Source organism: Mandrillus leucophaeus, unplaced genomic scaffold (assembly GCF_000951045.1).
Source record: "Mandrillus leucophaeus isolate KB7577 unplaced genomic scaffold, Mleu.le_1.0 Scaffold485, whole genome shotgun sequence".
Taxonomy (NCBI): Eukaryota; Metazoa; Chordata; class Mammalia; order Primates; family Cercopithecidae; genus Mandrillus; species Mandrillus leucophaeus.
Window position 1 is genome coordinate 1556002 of NW_012105198.1, and position 6963 is coordinate 1562964.

At 38.1% G+C, this 6963-nt stretch overlaps 1 pseudogene; it reads right to left on the reverse strand.

The window, feature by feature from the left end:
- Positions 1 to 529: 529 nt before the first annotated feature.
- On the reverse strand, positions 530 to 2703 carry LOC105550454 (annotated as a pseudogene).
- Between the last annotated feature and the right edge of the window lie 4260 nt (positions 2704 to 6963).

Sequence of the window (6963 nt, forward strand, 5' to 3'; positions counted from 1 at the left end):
ACATGTCTTTAATGAAGAATGCAAATAAGCATGTAGTCCTTGCCAGCAAGGAGCTTACTACCTATTTGGAAATGCAAGGAAAATACACAATGATGTTGAATTAGAATAACAGGAGTTGGTAAAATCTAAGACAACAGAAAAGAAAATCCACCATGCTGTGTACAAACAAGAGCCAAATATTGGATGGAGACTAACAGTTATTGAAGGGAGAGAGAGATGCTGAAGGCTTATTAAGAATAAGAGTTATCCCTTTAAATTTTTTTGTATAAAACTGCATCTTCTTTATTTTGCATACTTCAATTTCAGAACAAAATAAACAAAAAACCCATAATATGCAACATCCAATGCTGTTGTGAAATTAGGGAGGGAATGGGAGTACAGGCCCTTGTTTCCTGCCTTAGACACAAGGACAGGAGAGAATAAACACAAGACATCAGCAGAGGGAGCCAGGTAAGACAGGACCACTCAAGGCTGCAGTGGGAGCCATGGGGACACTATTCAGAGGGTACAGGTTTCCAAGTATAAACTCCTAGTCTGCCTCCCTGCAAGACACATCCTCGTCGCCTTTGAGTGAGCAGGGAGGATTGTATCAGGAACAGCAGCACTGGCTTCCTGTGCTGCCACTTTATCTTCATCAATAGCTAGACCTAGGTTGTTCATGGTAGGTGCTATTGGAGTAGCTCTGGGAATCCTCAGGGGAGAAGTCAGAAGAGAGCCCCACAGTTTCAAACAGCAGCACCACCAGGTCTTTGACAACTTCGTCGTCCTTGTCTGCCTCAGCCTTCTGCTGCAGTGTCTCCACAGTAGGTTGGTCAAGGTTGATCTCCAGGTGCTTTTTGGCCATCATGTAGCCCATCATAGAGTTGTCTCAAAGTGTCTGAGCTTTCACAATCTACTTCACATTTGCTGTTCAGCTGTAGGTGCCAGTCACAGTGCAGCAGGATGAAGAAACAGACTATTGGAGATTGTCACTTTCTCAATCTTCTTATTCAAGATTTCTTTCAGGAGCTTGCAGAGGTTCTCAAACTTTGCCTTGCTCTCCTCCATTTTCTTCTTCTCCATCCTCAGGTAGCCTAAGACCCTACCAGGTAACAAACCAGCCTCTTTCCACCAAACTTATTGAGCTGCCACATGCAGTGCTCAGCAGTGAGCTTGGTCATATATACTGCCTCAAAGCCCTGCTTCCTCACTCACTCCACAAAAGCAAAGTTGGCCACCTGCTCTTTGCTCTTGCCAGTGATGTCATAGATGGACTTCCCATCTCCATGTGAGAGACATGCTCTGACAGAGATGTCATCTCATCTCCAGACTGGGTGGTGTGATAGTGCAGCAGCTCAGACAGGCATCACCAGTTAATAGAGTCCTCATGGATTCCAACCTTTAGATTTTTAGAGAATTCTTCATAGAATTTCTTATAACATTCCTTATCTTCTGCCAGCTCAGAAAAGAACTCATGGCACTACACAACAGTGTTTTTGTGTGGACTTTCGGGATTCTGCTCTGCTGGAACACTTCTCGGGAGATGTTTAGGGACAGATCTTCAAAGTCAACCACACCACAGATAAAGCTGAGATACTCTGGTGTCAGCTCATCATAGCACATGCCGGACATAGAGGCTGATATTTTTCTTTTCTCTGTTGTTCTCAAAGAGGTCAAAGAAAGCCCTACTATTTTCTCAGAGAGGTCAAAGAGAGCCTGATGAGGGATGAATAACAGTGCCCTCAATTCCAACTGACCTTCTACAGAGATGTGCTTGACTGGCAAACAGTCTTCCCAGTCACTGGCAAGGCTCTCATAGAATTCTCCATACTCTTCCTGGGTGATGTCATCAGGCTTTCTGATCCAAATGGGCTTGGTCTTATTTAGTTCTTCCAGATCAATGCATTTTTGTTGTTGTTGTTGTTGTTGATCTTCTTGGTTTTCTTTTTCTTATCCTTGTTATCCTCCTCACCTGAACCCACATCTTCAATCTTGAGCTTTTTCTCATCATCTTTATCATCCTCTTCTTTCTCACCTTTTTTTTTTTTCTGCCTTATCATCACTGACTTCCTTCACTCGTTCCTTCTCCAAACAAAGGGTGATGGGATAGCCTGTAAACTACGAGTGTTTCTTTGACCTGCCTGACTTACAAATACTCTGTCTGGTCTTCTTTAAAGTGGAGGATCACTTTGGTGCCTCTGCCAATGGGATCAACATGGTCAGCACATACAGTTAAGAAACCTCTAGTATAAGACTCCCAGGCATAGTGTTCATCATCATTGTGCTTTATGATCACAACCACTTTTTCTACCTCCAGGTACGCAGCATAAAAACCAACGCCAAATTGCCCAGGCCTGGAAACATCTGCAGCAGCCTGAGGAGCCTCCATAAATGCTTTAACACAAGATTTGGCGATAGTTCCCAAATTGTTTATGAGATCGGCCTTGGTCATGCCAATGCCTGTGTCTACCAAATTAGGGTGTGTTCCTGAGGGTTGGTGATGACGTCAATTTTCAGCTCTTTACCACTGGCTGACTTGGAAGGTCCTGTGAGATTCTCAAAGCAAATCTTGTCCAAGGCATCAGAAGCATTAGAGATCAACTCCCATATGAAAATCTCTTTGTAGTAGCAGGTATTGATGATGAGAGATATGAGTTGGGCAATTTCTGCCTGAAAGACGAAAGTCTCCATCTCCTCCTCTACATGGTGCATCTCCTCAGGCATCTTGAAAGGAAAAGACTAACAAGTGCTAGTGAATGAACAAGGTGGGCTGGGACTGTTCAACATGCACATGACCCCAAAGCTGCATGGGAGTGACTCAAGAGCAAAAGTTGCCTTTTAATGAGTGACTATTACCTGCCAGGCATTGTGGTAGGCATTTTATACTTGATATGTTTCAATTTAGAAAAAAACAAATGTATGGTTATTTTTAGATCTACTTTTCACAAGAGGACAATGCTGAGACTTTTAAAATAAATGTTAGTAAGTGGTCCAGGTGAAATTTGAACCCAGACATATTTGGCTGCAAAGCCTGGGTTCTGTTTGCAACCTATACTTTATAAAAACATGCCAGGCAATGGGTAGGAGGATTTGATCTGATTATTGAAAAAGTAGTAAAAGATAAAGTGAGAAAGAGGCAGAGAGTTAAGGAAGGAGGAAGAAGAAATGAGAACATTTTAGGCTACAAAAATAGCATGAGAATGGGGGCAAACATATACATAAAAAGTGTTTGACGAACAATGCGTATATGGATTTGCTTGGATCAAATGTAGGGGATGCTTACAAATGTGCCTAATGGCATAGGCTCTGGATTTTTACAGTTTGGTTTAAATTCAAGCTCATCCATTTATACCTGACCTCTCCTAGGCAGATTACAACATCACATAGAATAGTTGTGATGATTTAAAGAGCTAGTACAATTTAGGTGCTGGTAATACAGATGTTTTCAGTATGTGAAAATTCATCAAGTGGTACAATTATGTGTGCTTCTTGGTATGTATATGTCAGAAAAAGATTTTTTTTGTAAAAGGAGCTAATGCATGTGTAAGCATTCACTGAATGTTAATTTATTATTCTTAATGTATTCAGGACAGTGAGATATTAGAATAAGATCTTAGCAGAATGTTGGAGCATTGTAAAGGGCCTCTTACCTGAAGAGGGTCAAAGAAGGATTGGAAAGATGGAGATATATTCACAGTGTTGTTTAGGAAGCTCGTCTTTGTCTCAGTGTATAGAATGAATTGGAATTACAGAAGGATATAGAACAGTGAGACCAATGAAAAGATTTTGTTACACAGAAGTCCAGTAATATGGTCCTGAGGCAAGTGATGGTGAAAAAGAGGGATTCCACGAAGGAAAAATCAATAGGATTGGATAGTGGGATGTAACAGGGAAAGAAAGTAAAGATTCAAAAATAACTTCTCTAGTCTTTACAGTAAGAATGATTGGAAGAAAAACCTGAGCGGGGGAGCAATGGCAAGGAGGTTGATTTTAGATAAATCCAGTTCCAAGTGTCAGCATCTGGTTGGCAGCTGGATGTGTCAATCAACAACAGAGAACACTCTCCAAGAACTAGTAATTACATAATTAGTAACTACATAAAGTGTGAATAGTTTGTTGTGATTATTACACAAAGGAAGATCCAAAAATCTGGTAGTACAAACCGAAAAATTTTCAATATGATTATGTGTGTATTTCATAGTTTGTCTCTTTGATCCTATAATTAAACCATACTTATCTCTGTCTCTAAACAAATAATTCAGAAAAAAGCATCTGAACCTATAGAAATCTATAAAATCCCCAAGTTTGGTGACATTTTAGTTACAGAGGGTAGACTTCTGTAACCATAATAGGTAGAGTTTAAATTAAATGATTGTCACATGTTGGTAAAGTGCAAGTACCTTTTTTGAAGACCCCATATATTCTCTCTTTCAAAGACTGTTTATTATTTCTTGAACTTACCTTTAAGAGATTTAGAAAGAGAGGATTAATTATTTTCCATTTGTGAGCACAAATGTTATTGAGGACTTTCTTTTATATTTACCAAAAAGGGAACCCAATCATAATATATTGAAAACTTATACCCACCACACAGCAAATGCTGGATGAAAACCTCACCCACTACTGAATTAATGTCATTTCTGTTTCTCTGGTATTACCATAATATAAAGTAAGAATAAGTTTCAACTTTAGGATCCAGGGAAAATGCATGTGTATGTGGGGAGGGGTATGTGTTGTGGGTTTGTGTGTCTACGTACACACATGAATACATGCATGTGTAAATATAAAGGGGTGGAAGGGAAATTATAAAATAAGTTTACTCTAGTTGTCCAAGGGAAGTTGATTTTATAATTAAATATTTAGAAAAATTCAGTCCTGTGGTAATGTAACATGTTGAGGCAAGATGTCTTAAAAATATCTCTTTAAAATATAGCTATTTGTATAAGTTCTGTCACTCAAGCTTTTACATTTTTCTGAATTCAAACATAAATATTTGCATGCTAGAGTATGCAGAAAAATGCCAATAGCGCAGAGGATATTTGCCTACTAGCCATGCCTCAAAAATAACAATGCTGTTTCAGCAGACACATTTTGGGGTACCCAAGAGGATGTGAAGACAAGGTTAAGTTATTAATGAATCTGCCTCTGAAGTTAAGAACTAGAATGATGTTATTGCTCTGCAAACCTCCTCTTCTCTCCATCTGCCCCAGACAAAATGCCAGTTATTCACTAGTGATTACATCAGTGAATTTTCCTGATTATCTCCTAGGTGCATAGAACTGCTAATATTATAAATAGAAATCATTCTAAGACATAATCCCAGCTCTCAAATAGCCTAGTTAGGTACATGGCTAAGTACTTAAAAAGGAAAGCTAATAATATAAGTAAGGGTATATAATTTAGTGGGCAATAGCATATAATATAAAATAGTTTGGAGATTAAAAGGGAAGGAAGCCAATCCTAGTGACCCACTGTATACTAACTACTAGTCAGCATGAATACTTGAATCAGGATGATTGTTCCTCACTCCTATACCCTCAGCACCTAGAAGAGTGCCTAGGATGAATAGAGACTGAATACATGTTTGTTGAAAATGATTCTCTCATTCAATATGCACAAAATTCCTAAAGAGTAGATATCTCCACTTTATAGATGTTAAAATTGAGGACATGAAAGATAAGTAGCATGTCCTGAATCACATAGTGGCACAAAATGAGATTTAAACCCAGGTTCACCTGTCACCAAAAATCTTACTTTTGCCACTGAAAGGTGGCAGAACTCAATGGAGATGAACCAGTTCAGTGATGGTTTGGACAAAAATATGTAGTCTAAGGAAATTGGTCAGAATTCCATAGGAGACTGATAATTTTTTAAATAAATATTATAATTGATAATGTAAAGCTTTAAAATTGTTAAAACTTAGGTACATCTGATCTAAGGTAGTGGGTTGTCAGGATATCAATATTTAATTTCCAAAGAACACAAGCATTGTTTTTAAGGGACTGTTAATATTTTCTCACAGCTTAAAATGAGCAGACGGAAAGAATGACCTTCAACTTTCTATAGGATTTTACATCCAACAGTAGAAAGTGCCGCATGTAAGATTTACACTTGACTAGACTGGTGACAACTGCAGCTTCTGTCCTAATGGCCTGCAAGAAATGCTGATACAAAACAAGAGGAAAATCATGGCATAAAATTGTATATGAAAGTTTGGTTTCGAAAGTGCACTTTACATACAGTGCAAAGTTTCACAGTTTGATTGAAATAGTTTTTCCTTGCCAAAAATATTTACTTAATGTTAGTAAATATTCTAGTGTAAATTAGTGTATAATAGATTCAGTAATAAAAAATAAAACAAAATCAACTAGATAAATTAAAAACAAAATTATAAAACTTAATGTAACATCTAGTATGTGAAAAAAAAACACTATGATGTCTTAGAACAACAATGAGAATGGGTTGTCTTTTTGTTTCTTTCTATAAAAAGATATTAATCAAGAGTGCATATTCAACACAGTGCAAGGCATGCAGTATAATTATAACGCATGCAGTAGAAGAAAGATATCCTCAGGCATTATCCATCTATTTTCAACAGTGTGGATTTTTGACACAGAATTAACACAGATCTATCAAAAAAGTAATTGCAGAACTTTTAAATAGTAATCAACATGAGTTTTTTGTCCAATTGAAGCAAGGGAGATAAATAGATTGCATCTATGCATTTCCTTCTCACTCAGCCCCACATGCCCTTGGACCCATGGGGCCAATATCATTACTGTCCATTGAAATAGCAGTAATAGTTTTACTGCAGTCGAGTGATGTGGCCAGTGCTTTGCTAACCCACTTTATGTAATTTATATATATAAATTAGAAATTATCTGACACAATTATGGAGGCTGAGAACTCCCACCATCTGATATCTACATGCTGGAAACCCAGGAAAGCAGACGATGTAGTTCTAGTCTGAGTTCAAAGGCCTGA